At 40.1% G+C, this 19,529-nt stretch overlaps 1 protein-coding gene across 1 annotated transcript in view; it reads right to left on the bottom strand.

The window, feature by feature from the left end:
• Window positions 1–19,529, bottom strand: part of LOC5570039 — a 42,197-nt gene that overhangs the window by 1,217 nt on the left and 21,451 nt on the right. The window lies entirely within an intron of this gene.

The following is a 19,529-nucleotide window of genomic DNA, read 5'->3' as shown; positions in this document are numbered from 1 at the left end:
CAATGTTACTCAGTCTTATGTCAACCATTTGTTCTCTCTTAGTCGACGTTCAAAGGACGCGTCTATGATACATTGGTTTTAAGCAGTATTTCAATAATATTCGATCTTCTATCATCATGTCTAATTTGAAATATTGATTAATGCCCAAATAGTACATTTTCCGTAATCCCCTGTCCATAGGTGATGGGATTGACGGTGATTAATCAAGTGATTACATATTGTTGATATTGTGAAAAAATACTCTTATGCTAATATATTGATCGCGAAAATTTATCGTAATTATAACTTATAAAATGTAAGCTAGTCTAATAATGGCATGTGTTTCAATGCTTAAATATATTTTACACTTGATTTATCACACCTTCAGCATGAGTTTAGTTACTGTCGCATGATCTAACACCAGATAACTACGCGTAATGCTGGAGGGACCGGCAGGGCCTACTACCAGTCTCTACTAACATTCAAATCACTAACAAGACTGGGAAACCAACGATCACCTTCTTCAGTAGCACTATTTTTAATAGTAGTATTAGTTCAATATACATAAATCTTTTTCAGTAGACCACGAGGCGCAAGAGTGGGTGCGGGTGGTCTCTGCGTCTCACAGGTCATTGAAAATAGGCATTTATGTTAGGTTTACTAACAATGTAGTAATTATTACCTTAGTAATACCGTAGGGTGCCGTAATTCAGCGCATCGCCTAAATCCGTAAGCGTATTTGGTCCAAAATTTGTCGAAATTTAAGAAAAATTTTGAAATTTGCCCATACCGCTATTTGTATATGCGGGTAATGCATCATAATTCCAATTAAAATTATCATTAACAATAATTTACGATTTTTGAGAAATATTGCAAAATGTTCTGAATTACGGCATTTTACGGTCTTGCGTAAGGTAGGTTGTAGCGGTATTAGAGATAGTTTAGTAGTGTTACTGATATATGTATAATAATTAGAAAACTTATGGCAATGTTGTTACTGAAATGTTTCATTTTTAAATATCTTTAATATAATATTGTTGAACAAAATGCTGTAATTTATAACTTATTTAATTCTCTAAGCATTTTTGCACTACTTTGCAATTATCACACCAACACTGGCGATATTAGCGTTCTTTGAGTAGTATTTCTGTTATGTAGTAGTAACCTCTATCGTTTTTATTCTAACGATCATAACATAATTACCGTGAGCGTAGTGGTGGAAATAACATAGAAGTAGCTTTTGTATTTGTAGTTCAGGTATCATGGTATTAGTTCCCTGTCCTTTAGTTCAGAAAGGGGTATAGGCGCGTTCTGTCAACTCGGTCGAGGCAGATTTCTTGTGTGAACAAGTTACAACATGGACGTTCTAAAGTTCCAGAATGAAGTGTTGTGCATTTGAAGATGGGATGGATTCGCGTTCGTGCTTTACTTCTGCTTATCTATAAAGTTATATACAATAACTGACCCTTAGCTTAACTATTTAAATTAACAGTTGCAAATACAATAATCGTTTTGAGCTTACTAACATGTCGTCGCGTTAATCTTATCATAATGATCTTTTATCTACATCCGTCGAACCATTCTGAATAGCTGTTGTGAGAATATCACCAAGAACTTCTCACATGCAATAAAGCTGGATTGTCATACATTGAAACATCAAGGTTCTCGCTCTTTCGGATTCATTTTTTGTTATTTATCATTAGTTTCAGGGATTGTTATCGTGGGAATCCAAAGAGCGAATTTTGTATGACTTCAATGTACGCCAATACTGCCATAAAGCATGTAACAATCACTAACATTCCTTCTCTCTTTATCCTTGTTTTCATATCTAACCAGCTTCGAGAAATAATTCATCGAAGAGGAAAGGCATCTCTTATCATGGCAGCGTAATGGCCGAGAAAACGTCGGTTTGCGGTCGCATCTCTCCATCCTCGGTTCTGTCACACGCTCGCCAAATCGATACGCACTTGATCCGCCCACCAAGCTTGCTGCACTCCACGCCTTTGTTAAGTATAAAGTTTCTGTAATCATTGAATACTAATTGAAAGGTAAATCAAATGAACTTATTTTTTAACTAATACCAAATTTGTTCCACAGAGCGATTTACAAAACACCACACAAAATCCCTCCTTTCACACATCCTTAGGCAAAACACTTCACTACCGTTATATGTATGACTGATTCATGTTCTTTCGACCTTGCATCATTCATACGTGTAGGGGAAGTCTAGAGTAAAAGCAAAACTTAAAGAACCTTCTGGTCAAAGATGTTGCGTTGCCTACTTCCAAAACTCCAAATCCCCCGGTGTATTATGGACGGTATGAGTTTTCAAACTTATGCTGGAGACTTGGCCCCTGACCCCCTTGTACATCAATAAAATAAAATAAAATAAAATAAAACTAGTACATTTTCCGTAATCCTAATCTAGTTTCAATTTTACAAATGTTCCAAATTTAAAAAATAAACTAGGGAAAGTGTACCAGTAGAGTGATGCGAATTTCGAAATTTTTGCTCCCCTATGCTTAAACCATTTAAACTATGGTAAAAAGCATCCTCCCAAAATTTGAAATGATTTGGAAGAAATTTGACTGTGCACACGCCATTTGAAGTTTATATGGAGATTACTATGGAAAACGCCAACCTTTTGTGTTCAGCCCTATATCTCTTCGTCATAATATTTTATGGAAAAGTGAATACACTCTTCTCATGTGAAATTCTTCCAGCTACAACTTTTCTGAAGACCACATTTTGATTGGACGTCAGGAAAAAATGTTATTCATCATCATAAAGTGGGTTTCCCTTCAGTAAGCTTTACCAACTATTCGGCAGGCAACAGTGGTGCTCCTGGCGGGAAGGATCCTATAACATTTCCCCGAATACCATTACCCCGAAAACCATCACCCCGAAAGTCAATACCCCGAATGGTCAAGTACCCCGAAAACCAATACCCCGAAAACCATTACCCCGAATAGTCCGTTACCCCGAATACCATTTCCCCGAATGGACCATAACCCCGAATTTTCTTGGCACGAAAAATTGAAGATCCGACAAATGAATCCCATATACCTATTTCATAGAATATTGATTTTCATTTGAATTCATGTTCTTCATGTTATCAAAGATTTTTATTATTCTTTTAATCAACAGCTATTCTTCATGAGCCAAGTGAGAACCCAAATTTTACTCACAGGCGTGTACTTGATTTTGTGAGAATGATTGTGTTCACAGCAATAAATCATTTTTCGAACTGATGATAATGCTGACATGTTAATATTAGAGACCTTTCCCGCCCTCTTTCAAAAGCGTTATATTATTCGGTAATGCATAATTATATTTTTATATTGCTGGAGGCAATGCGAGTTCAACATATTCTAAAATGTCATTAGACTATGGTTTGAAAAATGTCAGATGAAAATGATAACTGATATTAAACTGACCACAATTCCAAAAGTACATCGCTAAAGAACAGCCTATGATAAAAGAAGAAAAAACCACTGTTGAAAGCGTCAATAACTGTGATGCCAACAATCACTTTGCTAGTGCAACTTCCGAAAGAATAGCCGATAACTAAAAGAAGGACAAATCTCTTGTTGGAAATTGTAATACTGACAAGATGTAATACAGACAAGTAATACAGGGGCTTATTTTCATTTATTTTTTGAAGTCACTGTCAACTTTGAATTTCGTTCAAGACAAATTTGTCAGTCGATTTTTTTTTACCGCTGTCGCTCAGACTTCAACTCAAACGGTACAACTCGAAAGAACAGCCTATAACTCTATGAAGAGAAAATCATTGATTAAAATTTTTACACTTCCATTATACAACCTCGAAAGAACAGCCGATGATTGAATAAAAAATCACTAATAGGAATAGTAGTAGTTACTAAGTCGAAAACTATCAGGCTCAAATTCGCGAGCTTCCTTGAAGAATTTCTTGAAGTGCATCACTGATTTTCGGGGAAGTGTCGTATTAGGGGAACTTGTTTTCGGGGTAATTTACTATTCGGGGTAATGGTTTTCGGGGTAATGTGTCATTCGGGGTAACGTTGCATTCGGGGTAATGGTTTTCGGGGTACTGGTTTTCGGGGAAATGGTTTTCGGGGTAATGGTATTCGGGGAAGTGTTATAGGACCGGCGGGAAGAATAGATCAAAGTAATCCAGGTTACTATGTTCTACAGCAAGAAAGCAGTGTTGCTCTGAAAGTAATTGAATGATCATCTCAGCATGGTTTAGACTTTGGAATCAAGAATAACAAATTAGCCTTACGTCCCAACAAAATATGATATTCGGCAAAGTTGTAGCTGGAAAGATTTTACATGGGAAGAGTGTGTTCGCTTTTTCTTAGATTATTATTACGAGCAGTTAGAGGACTAAGCACAAAAGGTTCGCCTTTTCCATAGTAATTTCCATATAAACTTCAAATGACTTGTGCACATTCAAATTTCTTCCAAATCACTTCAAATTTTGGGAGAATGATTTTCATCATAATTGACACCGTTTAAGCATAGGGGAGCAAGAACTTCAAAATTTGCATCAGTCTAGTGTACCAGTTATGGCCATAGAGGTTCCCTATTTGGCCATATGTGAAATTTCGATGACTTTCACATTTTTAATCTTTTTGAATGTTTCAACATCAAGATATATCCTATATCTTACTAGTAAAACACACAAAAATTTTCAAAATGTGAAGACATTCAGATTATCACGTATGGCGAAATAGGGAACCACTATGGCCATAACTGGTACACCTACCCTACTTGGTGATATAAAAAACACAACATTTTGAAAAGATTGAAAATTTGCTAAAAAGATGATTATTTACGTAAATGTTATTTTTTATTATTTTTTAATTTTTTATGTTAATAGTAATTAATTTTTCTGTTTGCAAAAAATATGTGGAAGTACAATAAAAATTTCCAAATATGGTACTCAACTTGACTCACTGCATGCAGTAGATCATATTGAATATTCTCTATCACATTGGATATTGATCGTAAAACAGTTTACCTACCTTGATACATACCTTGATGGCTACAGCGTAGCGTCACGCCATCGCCGGGCGTATTGTAGAGCTCCATCTTCGTCGGTCTTGGGCGAAACTTCTTCAGTTGCCCCGAACGTTTTGGGTCGCCAGGTCCTCTTCCACTGCGTACAGCCAGCGTATTCGTAGTCTTCCTCGAAACCGCCGACCTCTACCTGGTTCCCTGCTGAATATTATTTTCGCAATTCTTTCTTCCGACATTCGCACTAAGTGACTAGCCCACTGAAGTCTGCCGTATTTTACACGTTGGATAACATTCGCATCTTTGTACACTTTATACAACTCGTGTTGTTGTTATTGCTGCTGCCAACCGTGTGTGAGGGGGACTTTATACCCTTTGCGAAGTCTATCTGTGTGTGTTGTGTGGGTTGATGGTGATTTGTAGGGGAATGCCGTTCAAATCGCTTCTGCTTTCTAAACAGCCTCTTCCACTGACCTGCGATCGGTACCAATTAGGTCTATATCGTCCGCAAAGCCAAGAAGCATGTGCGACCTTGTGATAATAGTGCCGTTTCTCTGCACGCCAGATCTCCTAATAGCACCCTGAGTGCAATGTTGAACAGTAAATTCGAAAGTGCGTCTCCCTGCGTCAACTCGTCTAACGTCACGAACGAGGTTGACACCTCGTCTGCGATCAGCCTAATTAATTTCGCCGGAAAACCATGTTCAGACATTATCTGCCAAAGCCAAAGCTCTTTTATTTTCACTGAGTTGTACGCCGCCTTGAAATCAATAAACAGATAGTGAGTCTGAAAGTTATACTACCGGAATTTATCTAGGATCATTCGCAAGCTAAACATCTGGTCCGTTGACGAACGGCCCTCACGAAAACCAGCTTGGTATTCACCGTCGAAGGGCTCCTCAGTCCGTTAAACAGGATGCGCGACAGAATTTTGTACGCCGGATTCAGCAGGGTAATTCTTCTGTAATTGGCACACTCCAGTCTGTTCCCTTTCTTGTAGATTGGGCGTATGAGGCCATCCAACCACCCGGTGGGCAATTCTTCGTCCTCCCATACCTTCAGAAGTACTCGGTGGATCGACTGATACTGCTCACTTCCGTGCTTGAGAAACTCGATCGGGATCTCATCCTTCCCAGCAGCCTTACAGTTCTTCAGCTCGCTGATAGCCTTTTTAATTTCTTCTATGGTCGATGGGTCCACAACTTGATCGTCATCATCAATATTCATCCTGTTCCTCGTTCATTCTCCATTTCCATTTTCACCTTTCAACAATTGTTAAAAGTGCTCCTTCCACCTGGCAGCCACAACTGTTTTATCGGTCAGCAAATTCCCTTCTCGATCATTGCACATGGCGGGCATTGGTACGGTATTGTGCCGCGCACCAATGACCGTTACATAGAATCTCCGCATATCATTCCGGTTCATGCTTTCTTGAGCTTCAGCTACCACACTTTCTTCGAGCTGCCTTTTCTTTCTGCGGTGGATTCGCTTTTCTTCGGCTCTCGCTTCCCTGTACCGCTCTCTGTTCTGTCGGATTCCGGCCACAAGCCTACGGCTTCTGGCGACATTCTTCATGTCTGTCACTTTCTAGCACTCTTCATCGAACCAGTCGTTTCGTCTTCGTCGTTGACCAGTGCCAATCACTTCCCGCGCCGTTGTTGTCACAGCTTTGTGCACAGGTTGTCGACGGCTCCAGCAATGTTGATTCTTCCGATGCAGCTACTCCATCAGTTGACAAGCGTTGTATATTGAAGCGCAGCGGTCTGTTTGTTGTGGAACTTGTGACGCTGGATCAGTGCTGTTAAATGTCAAAATTTTGTAAAAATTAAAATGCTTGTAGCTCTCTCGTATGCGAAATATTGCATTGGCAAATATTGGTCATAGAAAGGAATTCGGAAAAGGTCACCGGGAAAAACCGTTTCCAATGACTTTTTTCACTAGGAGCGATGATATTAGCAATATTCAAATGTCAAAGTCACATGAAATTCATGACATTTAACAGCTCTGCGCTGGATGACCGCGCCCGAATTTTAGCTACAACGAGATAATGATCCGAGTCGATATCTCAGCCTTGGTCGCTTACCGGTTTCCACCGAATAATTCGCTTCATCTGCTTCCCAATGAAGCCAACTCCACGTTCTGCTCTGTCGCTACCGCTGTAGTAGATTTGGTACTTGAATGAAATATTGGCGATGGTGTCCACCGCTCGGAATCCACGCTCTCCGGTTCTCGGCCAGCGTATTTCCTGGATAGCTGCCCGATTCACGCCGACATTCCGCTGTTCACGAGCCAGGAGGCCAACACGCGCGGGTTCATTCAAAGTTCTCACGTTCCAAGAACCAAATTTACAATCGTTGTCCTTTATTCGTTGCCGGGTCTGTTGCCGTAAAATCAATCCGTTTGCTTTTGCCTTTCTTGACTGGTGAAGAGTCTTCGATAGGCCACCTAACCAGGGTTGCGCTACCTACATCGTGCTAGAGGGGCTGTCTCCTCGATGCTGACAGCAGAAGCATTAACCTAAGAATGCTAATGGCGCTGCTGTTCGTGTTACCAACATCTAGTTTGCCACGAACTGACAGCGTGAGTACCGGGCTTCAAAGTGTCATATTAATTTTAAGAAACAAAACAACAACATGGTATTGAAAAAACAATGAAAAAACATAATTTAAGGTAATAATAATTAAAATCAGTTTTGTGACAACTACGCCATTAGCGTTCTACTACTAATATTTCTAATGTGCTGACACGATACAGCATTGTCCTTTACATGATGTCCACGGCCATAGCCATCACAACCATCCACCTTCATTAGGGCTTTGGACCTGTAGCTCTGGTTCTCAATAGTTTCAAGTTCTTTCGGACATACTACTATGGTGAGCCGTCATGCGCTAGCGGCAGGCAATCGTCATCGATGGAGTCACCATCTTCTATGGTGACAGAGGGCTCGATTGGCTTGTCAGATAGAACGGGCCCGGGACATCCTGTCTACTGCAAATCGCTGCAGTTGATATAGGGCATGTCCATAGGCTGGCTAGCGGTGTTAAACAGTTTAAACGATTACAATTAGACTTTCGAGTCACCTTTAGTCACTTTTTCGAGAATCGAAAGTCACTTTCTGGTCACTTATTTCTCAAATCTGGTCACTAAAATCACTTTTTTCGGTATCACTTTTTGCTACCAGCCCTGCCCATATCACATATACTAGTTGAAAAGGGGCCCCTACAAATTATTAATTCAGGCATCTTCTGAATTGGATTTTGCATTCATGCTTTACATACCTAGTTGTTCAGTGAAAGACGAATTTTCAATGGTATGACCGCACATCCCCCCAGCTACTGCCATCAACAATGCAGCTGAGAGCGTGGTGTACGTGGGACAGAGTCAACGGAACGATTGGTTCGACGAGAAATGTAGGCATATTCTGGAGGAGAAGAATGCAGCGCGGGCGGTCATGCTGCAACAAGGGACCCGGCAGGACGTGGAACGCCAACAGCAGACCCGCCTCTTTCAGAAGAAAAAACGCCGCAGTACTACGATGAACACCTGAATGGCGCTGACAGCACAAGTAATGAAGGTCGAATCAACGGAGGAAATGTTTTCATTAGTACTGCGGACGATGGAAACCAACCAACCCCCACTTTGAGGGAGGTTAAGGATGCCATTCACCAGCTCAAGAACAATAACAATAACGGTAAGGATGGTATCGGAGCTGAGCTCAATATTAATACTCAATAGCTTAACTAGCTTAGCTCAATAACAATGTTCAGAAAAATATGTGAGTCGCATGGCAGATAAGATAAAGTAATTAACCCTCCAACGGTGTTCGGGTCAATATGACCCGAAACGCGTTTCTAATGCGCTATAATCTGTGTTTTTTTTATGGATACAAGGCTTCCTAGCAGGTCTCCTTTCAAAGACTTGGTCTTCATTTTAATGCAATTCTTTTAAAAGTTTCTATTTTTAATGGAATGTTTCTAAAGTCTCTTTTTGAACCAAAATGGTCAAATATCACTTTCGTTATCCTTGTAATGATTTATGATTAGAAATACATCCCCAGGAATTACCCAACAAGTTTTCCAACATGTTTTTCCTGGATTTGCTTTAGATATATTTGTAACAATTCCATTTTCAATCAATTTTGCAGTATTTAATTCAGCAGATCTTCCAAAGATTTCTTCATCAGTTCTTCCAAGAAATTCCCCAAAAGTTTATTCCACAGTTTTTGAAGTAATTCGTCAAAGGGTGTTTAGGAACCCGTACAATAATTCCTCAAGGAACGGCAAAATCGACGATATTTTTTAAAAGTATTTCTCCAGAAGTTTTCATATTAAGGTGAAAATGCATCGAAGCCAAAACTCAAATTTTTGAAGAGCACAAATCTGGAGAACCAAACATCCGTTCAAGCTGAAAACCTAATCGATTGATCACTTGCTGCTGGTGACCAATCGATGATGAATCTCCAGATTTGTGCTTGAGGTTTGGCTTCGAGTCATCTTCACCTTAATTCTTTGTGAATTCATCTACGGTTTATCTCAATAATTGCTTAGAAAATCCAGACATTTTTTCAGAAAATCTATTAGGAACTGTTCTTTATTGAGGAACTCAATAAATTCCAGCAGTGATTCATCCATTGAGGTGCTTCAACTCATGTTTTCAAAGAAGAAATTGAAGGCCAACTCTCCTGATCTTATTTTGAGCTTTCTACACCAAGTCAAAATATAAATGGCACTGTTGTCCTTCACCAGACTAGTGCCTTTAATTTTTTTGGTTCAATATTGAAAGTTGGATTCTTAGCTCTTTCACCTTGATTCCCTCCTGAAATTTCCACGAATTTCTCATACAGTTCTTCCTAAAAGTTCTCAAGTAATTTCCCAAGTAAAATCTCCATGCTTGAATATTTCGTTTGAAGTATTGAAAAATACAACCTGCAATCATTTCGACCATTTTTACACAAGTTTGTCCTGGATTTTTGTTGAATGTTTTTTTAACGAGTCCAGAAAATCCTGCAGGATTTTATCCAGGGATTCAATAAATATCCTATAAAATCGTATAGGAAACCCTAAAAGTGGTCGCAGAAACTAAGGAGTTTTTCAGAGATCCTCACAAGAGTTCATCAGGAATCAGAATGTAGGATTTGTTATAGCGATACTTTCAGGAATTTCTGCAAAAAAGTCTTAAAAATGTTCCTGAAAATGGCCTGGAAAAACTGCTGGGTAATTTTTGCGAAAACTTCCGTAGGAAATTTATCAAACAATATCTACGAACATTCTAAAGAAATTATAGGAGGAATCTCTTGACTAACATACGTAGGTATCATTAGACAAATTTTTGGTTGAAACTTTGTGATTTGTGGAGGAAATTCTAAGAAATCGAAGGAGACATCTCTGGAGAAATTACAGCAGAATTTGTCAATTTAAAGAATGGCCATAGAAATATTTGTCTTGCTAAAGCCTGGTTTGCTACTGAAAAGGAATCGCTAAAGAAATTTCTCGTCGATTCCTTGCAGAAATTTTCTACAACGACTCCCATTTGAACTGACATTTCTTTTCAACTGCGTACTGCGATCAGAAAAAAGCGTATTTTGATCAATTCCTTGCAAAAATTTCCCATGCATCAATATGGACCAATGCACGCGTTCACTCGTTGACGTTTGAGCGGTGCCGTGTTATTTACGTGACCATGGAAACAAGTGAATTCGGCACCGCTCAAACGTCAAATTGGTGAATTCGTGCATTGGTCCATAGGCCGAGAAATTACTTGTCAGCAGCGATTCAAGCTTAAGGTGAAACAGTTTGGAATCAACTTCTAAGACTGCACTAAAACTTCAAAGGCACAAATCTCGCGAAGAAAGCATACCACGACAGTGTACTTTTTATTTTGGCTTTGTGCACTAGCAGAAAGCTTAAAATAAGAAGATCAGTAGCGTTTGCCAACTATTTCTCAAGTTTTGTGCCTTCGAAAACGTGAGTAGGGGGAGAAGTCGGCCATTGTGCCGATTGTGATTTAATTAACATTTTGTTAACAACATATTACATTTCAGTTGCCGTAGCAGTTCAGTTTTTTTTACAGGTGAGTTGATTTCACCTGCTTATAAGAGAAAAAAAAAACGTTTTTAATATACTTAACCTAACTTAACCTAAACATATAACGCATTAATCGTGGCAATAGAAGATTGTAACGATTTTTGCCTGAAATTATTTATTATTTTATTTGACATTTGTTCCAATGTTTCAACATTGGATATTCTATGTAACTCATTGGTACTATACCAGGGAGGAAGTCTCAGAAAATTTTATTTTGAATTCTCTGCAGAGCTTTCTTCCTGGTATTACAGCAGCTAGTCCATATTGGTACAGCATACAACATGGCTGGCCTGAAAATTTGTTTGAATATCAAAAGCTTGTTCTTAAGACAAAGTTTTGATTTTCTATTAATAAGGGGATATAGACATTTTACATATTTATTACATTTGGCTTGAATGCCCTCAATGTGATTTTTGAAAGTTAAATTCTTATCTAGCATGAGCCCTAGATACTTAACTTCATCTGACCAATTTATTGGAATCCCTCTCATCGTGACAACATGTCTACTTGAAGGTTTCAAATAAAGAGCTTTTGGTTTATGTGGGAATATTATTAGTTGAGTTTTGGAAGCATTAGGAGAAATCTTCCATTTTTGCAAGTATGAAGAAAAAATATCCAAACTTTTTTGCAATCGACTACAGATGACACGCAGGCTTCGTCCTTTGGCGGAGAGGCCTGTGTCATCCGCAAACAAAGATTTTTGACATCCCTGAGGTAGCTCAGGTAAGTCAGATGTGAAAATATTGTATAATATTGGTCCCAAAATGCTGCCTTGAGGAACACCAGCTCTTACAGGAAGTCTTTCAGATCTGGAGTTCTGATAATTAACCTGAAGTGTACGATTTGACAGATAACTTTGAATTATTCTAACAATGTATGTTGGAAAATTAAATTTTTTTAATTTTACAATCAAACCTTCATGCCAAACACTGTCGAATGCTTTTTCTATGTCTAGAAGAGCAAGACCAGTAGAATAGCCTTCAGATTTGTTGGAACGGATCAAATTTGTTACACGTAAAAGTTGATGAGTGGTCGAATGTCCATGGCGGAATCCGAACTGTTCATTGGCAAAAATTGAATTTTCGTTGATGTGGGCCATCATTCTGTTCAAAATAACCTTTTCAAAAAGTTTACTGATGGAGGAAAGCAAACTGATTGGACGATAGCTAGAAGCTTCTGCAGGATTTTTGTCTGGTTTCAAAATTGGAACAACCTTAGCATTTTTCCATTTGTCAGGAAAATATGCTAATTGAAAACATTTGTTAAATATATCAACTAGAAATGATAAGCTACTTTCTGGAAGTTTCTTGATGAGGATGTAGAAAATTCCATCATCGCCAGGAGCTTTCATGTTTTTGAATTTTTTAATAATAGTTCTCACTTCTTCCAAATCAGTCTCCCAGGCATTTTCGAAAACGTTCTCTTGATTGAGAATATTTTCGAACTCCTGAGTAACTTGATTTTCAATTGGACTAGTAAGTCCTAAATTAAAATTGTGCGCACTTTCAAACTGCATAGCAAGTTTTTGAGCTTTTTCGCAATTAGTTAGTAATAATTTGTTTTCCTCTTTCAATGCCGGTATTGGCTTCTGAGGTTTTTTCAAGATTTTCGATAATTTCCAAAAGGGCTTAGAGCCAGGGTCCAATTGAGAAATTTTATTTTCAAAATTTTTGTTTCTTAATTGAGCAAAACGTTTCTTGATTTCTTTCTGCAAATCCTGCCATATAATTTTCATAGCAGGATCGCGAGTGCGTTGAAATTGCCTTCTCCTCACGTTTTTAAGACGGATCAAGAGTTTAAGATCATCGTCTATAATCACGGATTCAAATTTTACTTCACATTTTGGAATTGCAATGCTCCGGGCTTCAACAATGGAATTTGTTAAGGTTTCAAGAGCATTGTCAATATCAAGTTTATTTTCTAAAGAAATGTTAACATCAAGATTGGAGTCAACATACGTTTTATATATATTCCAGTCGGCTCGTAAATAATTGAAAGTGGAGCTGATAGGATTGAGAATCGCTTCTTGGGATATTTGAAATGTAACAGGGACATGATCAGAATCAAAATCAGCATGAGTAATCAGTTGGCTACAAAGATGACTAGAGTCGGTTAAGACCAAATCAATCGTAGATGGATTTCTAGAAGAGGAAAAACATGTGGGGCTATCAGGGTATTGAATTGAGAAATATCCTGAAGAGCACTCATCAAATAAAATTCTGCCGTTGGAATTACTTTGAGAATTATTCCATGACCGATGTTTGGCATTAAAGTCACCAATGACAAAAAATTTTGACTTATTGCGAGTCAATTTACGCAAGTCAGTTTGGAGCAAATTAACTTGCTGCCCAGAGCATTGAAAAGGCAAATAGGCAGCTATGAAAGTATATTTACCAAACTGTGTTTCAACAGAAACACCTAAAGTTTCAAAAACTTTAGTTTCAAATGATGAAAACAGTTGATGTTTTATACGCCTATGAATGATGATTGCAACTCCCCCACATGCCCCATCAAGTCGATCATTACGATAAACAAAAAAGTTAGGATCTCTTTTGAGTTTAGATCCAGGTTTTAAATACGTTTCGGTAATAACTGCTATATGCACGTTATTAACCGTAAGAAAATTAAACAGCTCGTCCTCTTTACCATTCAGAGAACGAGCATTCCAATTTAAAATTTTTAAGTTATTATTTGGATCCATTAGAAAAACGTAATCCAATAACAATTTGATTTGTAAATTTTACACCTACTTGGACTGCTTCAGTCATAGTGGTGGCTTTGAACATTGCATCAATCATTAGATTCAATTGTTCAGTTAGAAAATTAAAATCAGAGGCAGACATGTCATGTGATTTCCCATTGGAATTTCCGGCAGACGAAGAAGCGGAGTTACCTGTGGCGGTAGGGTTTTTTCCATTTGATTTGAAACAAGTAGAATGGGTACCCATGGATCGAACAGGGGAGGAGTTCGAATTTCCTGCTACTATATCGGCAAAGGATTTACCGTGGGTAGATACATTCGAAATTGAAAGATTCGAACGCCTACCCGACGGATTAAAATTAGTTTGTGAATGAGCATGATTATGATCTTCCTGATGGGTATGATTCATGATCAAGCGATCGTTAACTGAAAAATGAGCATTGTTCGATACTCTACCAGGCAAATTCCGGAAACGACCGTTATCGTAACGGATATTATCTTTCATCTGCCTGGCACGAGCCTCAATGACCTTTTTGCGTGAAGGACAATTCCAAAAATTTGACTTATGGTTAGCCCCGCAATTACAACATATGAATTTGGTGGTATCTTCCTTCACTGGACAGACGTCTTTGGCGTGAGAAGAACCTCCGCAAATCATGCATTTAGCATCCATGCGACAATTTTTTGTACCATGACCCCACTTTTGGCACCGACGGCACTGAGTGGGGTTCTGGTAATTTCCTCCAGGTTTCTGGAAATGTTCCCATGTCACACGGACATCAAACATAAGTTTAGCTTTTTCTAAAGCTTTAATATTATTTAGTTCTTTTTTGTTAAAGTGAACTAAATAAAATTCTTGAGAAAGCCCTTTCCGAACAATGCCAGATTGGGTTCTCTTTTTCATAATGATTACTTGGACTGGGGAAAATCCAAGTAAATCATTTATTCCATTTTTGATCTCTTCAGGTGATTTATAGTCACTTGAGAGACCTTTCAAGACAACTTTGAACAAACGTTCAGTTTTGTCGTCATAAGTAAAAAATTTGTGCTTCTTCTCTTCAAGATGTTTGAGAAGAAGCTCACGATCCTTAAGAGTTTCCGGCAAAACGCGACAGTCTCCTTTCTTTGCGATTTGGAAGGAAACCTTGATTCCCCTAATGGAGTTCAAGATCTCCTGCCTAAATCCCCCAAATTCGGAACAACTGACCACGATAGGCGGCACTCTTTGCTTCCTCACTTGAATCAAAGAGCCTGGGCTAGAGGCTGCTTCGATTTGGTGTTCGGAAAATTTGTCTAGAGCATCGAACTGATTGCTCATTTCGATACAATTATTCATTTCACCCTTGGAAGAAAGTTCGCATTCCGGGGAAGCGTCCTTTCTTCCATTCTTGCCACGTGTAGTGACAGTTTTAAAACCCACTTTTTTGGAAGGAAGTAGTGAATTCAGAGATTCACCCTTCCTTTTGTTTGTTGTTGATACCATGTTTAATTAATAAACGAAAAAAGACGTGACCTTCGAAAGGTTTTTTCCCAAGACGGTGTCCAAGAAGGATTACCACCGCTAGCTTTCGCCAACGGGTCCAACGAAAAATCGAAGGCACGGGTCCAAACAAGGATCGTAAAGGGATCAATAGTAGAAAAAATAGTACTGAAAAGTACTGTTTTAGTAGCACTGAAAAGTACCGTTTTTAATTTTAGCACTGAAAAGTACTGTTTTTGTAGCACTGAAAAGTACTGTTTTATTGCTTTAGGTAGTTTTTAAGAAAACTTCCAAGAGCAGAGAGAATTCGTGTACGCACAGCACGAAGGTACGATGCGCACTGTTTGAATTGACATTTCTTTTCAGCTGCGTACTGCGATCAAAGAAAAATGCTTTTCTTGAGCATTTCTTGCAAGAAATTTCCCACGCATCGAGATAGGCGATTACTTTTCTGTTGAAGTGCATACTTCCCTTAAAGCCTGATTCGCTGCTGACAAGTAATTTCTTGGTCTTTCTTGATGCATGGGAAATTCCTGCAAGGAATCGATCAAGGAAGCGCTTTTTTAAAAAGACACTACACGTTAATGCTGTGTGGGCTATTTGCCCTTTGAAGGAAGCACCACACTAGACAACGGACTAGCATGCAACGCCCAGTGGCACAGTCGGAAAACATTCCTCTCGAAAAGTTTTACGGCCTGAGACGGGAATCGAACCCACACTCCTTAGCACGATGCGGCTAAATGCCTCGGTAACACTAACCGCACGGCTATGGAGCCCACTGATCGCAGTACGCAGTTGAAAAGAGATGTCTGATCAAACGGAAGTCGCTGTAGAAAATTTCTGCAAGGAATTGCCAAGAAATGTCTTTAGCGATTCCTTGTCAGCAGCAAATCAGGCATCAGAGAAGCATTTTGAAAGCTCATGTTCTGTGAGCGTTCACTAATGTTCCTTTGATTGCTCTCGTGTTCATGTTCAGTTATGAAACAAAAACAAGGATCACTAGAGTGATCGCGAACTCGTGTCCTCCAGAATTTTTGACAAGCTCGTTTGAACACTTGTGCTTATTCTTGTTATCTTAAGACCCGTGTTATATTTATTGTACGCATCAATGATCAATCGGATATTTGTGCCAATGAAAATTCTAAAATATTGGTCAAGGATTGATCAATTGATTGTATTAGAGATGTTTTAAAAATCGCCATTTTTCGGTCATTATCGTACCATTGATTTTCAAGAATTATTCAGTCATTAGTACGACCCTGAAAAAGAAATGAAATTTACAAATAACTATCCACTTATCCAATACAGGTTTTAACTTGAAACTAATAAAACTTTGATGAATTGAATCTGCATTTGCATCCTATTTGTATCTGCCATATCGAGGAGAAAAACGAATGACGGTAACGGTTGCCAAGCGATGAACAGAGTGCTGTGATCAAACATAGCAAATTGTTTGAACTTGAACACGGCTCTCCTGAGCACAAGCTTTGAACAGAACATGAACAGAACGCGTTCAAATGCATCTCTTGCGTAAACTAATTCAGTCTTAAATATTTTTGTGGTCGTTTAGTTATAGAACAATCTTCTGTAGACAAACTGAAGCAATTTTTATGATTAAATTTGAAAATTATTTCAACTGTTTTTAGTACATCAATAACCCGTGGGGCTGCAAAATGGTGAGTCGACAATCAGGAAGGAGCGTCCAACACAGCTCTGGTCCTCACAAGTTCCTACCTCGCGCTTCCACGGGTCAAATGATGACAAAGACCGCCAGCTAAGGGTTGCGTACTTAGCTGGTAGTGCAGCCTGGGCACTGTTGTCCTTCTGACATCAGCTAGAGTGAGGAGGTGCGTTCTGAGCGTCTGTACACCAGGAGGTGCGGCTCAAACAGTGTCTGTTCTGGTATCCAGCGGCTGAGTACGAAACGCTGTATCACGTCAGCTACACCTAAGATAGCAGTCCCATCAACGTGATATAGGTAGCGCGACCCCGGTAAGGTAGCATACCGAATTCATTATCCACCACGAAAAATGGAGAAAGAAGAAGAAACGAACGTTATTTTCGGCAACCGACCTGGCAACGAAATAAGGACTATGATTGGAAACTCGGTACCTGGAACGTCAGGACCTTAAATGAACCTGGACGAGTGAGCCTTTTGGCTCGTGAATTGCGAAAAGTTGGCGTGTGCGTGGCTGCTATTCAGGAAGTGCGTTGGCTAAGATCTGGAGAACGTGAATTCAGAGCGGTAGATCCCGTCGCTAACACCGCTTTCAAATACAACATCTATTACAGCGGTAGCGATAAAGCTGAACACGGAGTCGGTTTCATAGTGATCGGGAAGCAGATGAAGCGCGTTATTAGGTGGAGGCCGATCAACGAGCGAATCTGCGTATTGAAGATTCGGGGCAAGTTCTTCAACTACAGCCTGATCAACGTATATGCACCGACTAACGACAAACCCGATGACGTGAAGGACGCGTTTTACAAATGTCTAGACAAGATCTATGGAGAATGCCCAAAACACGACGTGAAAATTGTCATCGGCGACGCTAATGCGCAGGTCGGAAAAGAGGACTTCTTCCGCCCTATCATTGGTAAAGAGAGCCTTCACTCTGTTACCAACGACAACGGCCTACGTTTAGTGAACTTTGCTGCCACCAGGGGGATGGCCATCAGTAGCACTTACTTTGCACGCAAGGATATCCGCAAGCACACCTGGCAACACCCAAATGGCGAACTTTGCAACCAAATCGACCATGTTCTGGTAGACGGCCGACATTTTTCCGACGTCATCGATGTTAGAACTTTCAGGGGTCCTAATATCGACTCAGACCACTATCTCGTTGTAAGCAAAATTCGAGCGCGATTATCAACCGTCTCGAGTTCTAGAAATCGACAATCGTTGCGTTTCAATATCCAACGCCTGTCAGCAGATGGTGTAGCAGCGGACTACCATCAAAAGCTCGACGAGCGGATTAGCGAAATCGACGAAAGCGTCAACCTCAGCGATCTGTGGGAGTCAGTCCACGGAGCAGTGAGCACAGTAGCGCGAGAAGTGGTAGGTACTGCTCAACGAAGACCAAGGAACGGTTGGTTCGACGAGGAGTGCCAGAGAATGACGAACGAGAAGAACATGGCTAGAAGCCGGATGCTGGTGTCTGGTACCCGTCAGAGCAGAGAGCGGTACAAGGAAGCAAGGGCAGCCGAAAAACGGATCCATCGCAGAAAGAAAAAGGAGCATGAAGAGGCAGTAATTGCTCAGGCGCAAGAAGCTATGGAAGAGAACAACATGCGACGGTTCTACGAGTCCGTAAATGGTGTGCGGAGAAAAACAGCGCCGTCTCCCGCCATGTGCAACGACCGCGAAGGAAACTTGCTGACGGATAAGACAATGGTGGCCGCCAGGTGGAAAGAGTACTTTGAGTCATTGTTGAATGGAAATAATGGAAGTGGATCTGGTAGCAGAATTCAAATCGATGACGATGGACAGGCTGTGGAACCTCCAACGCTAGATGAGGTAAAAAAAGCTATCAATGGGCTGAAGAACAACAAGGCTGCTGGGAAGGACGAGCTCCCGGCCGAACTTCTCAAACACGGAAGCGAGCAGCTGCACGAGCTCCTTCACCGTATCATATCGAGGATATGGGAGGAAGAACAAATGCCTACTAGTTGGTTGGAAGGTCTCATTTCCCCTTTGTACAAGAAAGGGCATCGACTGGAGTGCGCCAATTACCGAGGGATAACACTCCTTAATTCGGCGTACAAAATCATGTCTGGAGTTCTGTTCAACAGATTGAGACCGTATGAGGAGTCCTTTGTCGGCGAATACCAAGCTGGTTTTCGAGAGGGCCGATCAACGACGGATCAAATGTTTACCCTGCGTCAAATCCTAGATAAATTCCGGGAGTACAACTTGCAGACTCATCATCTGTTTGTAGATTTCAAAGCAGCGTACGATTCAGTGAAGAGAAACGAGTTGTGGCAAATTATGTCCGAACATGGCTTTCCGGCGAAGCTGATTAGACTGATTCGTGCAACGCTTGATGGATCAAAATCAAGTGTGCGGGTGGTGGACGAGATTTCATCATCGTTCGTAACCTTAGATGGATTGAAACAGGGTGACGCTCTTTCTAACTTGCTGTTTAACATAGCGCTCGAAGGTGCTATCAGGAGAGCCGGTGTGCAGAGAAGCGGTACCATTATCACACGTTCTCATATGCTCCTTGGCTTCGCGGACGATATCGACATCATCGGGATTGACCGTCGGGCAGTGGAAGAGGTG

This window comes from Aedes aegypti, chromosome 3 (assembly GCF_002204515.2).
Source record: "Aedes aegypti strain LVP_AGWG chromosome 3, AaegL5.0 Primary Assembly, whole genome shotgun sequence".
Classification (NCBI taxonomy): domain Eukaryota; kingdom Metazoa; phylum Arthropoda; class Insecta; order Diptera; family Culicidae; genus Aedes; species Aedes aegypti.
This window is presented reverse-complemented; position numbering and strand designations above follow the sequence as displayed.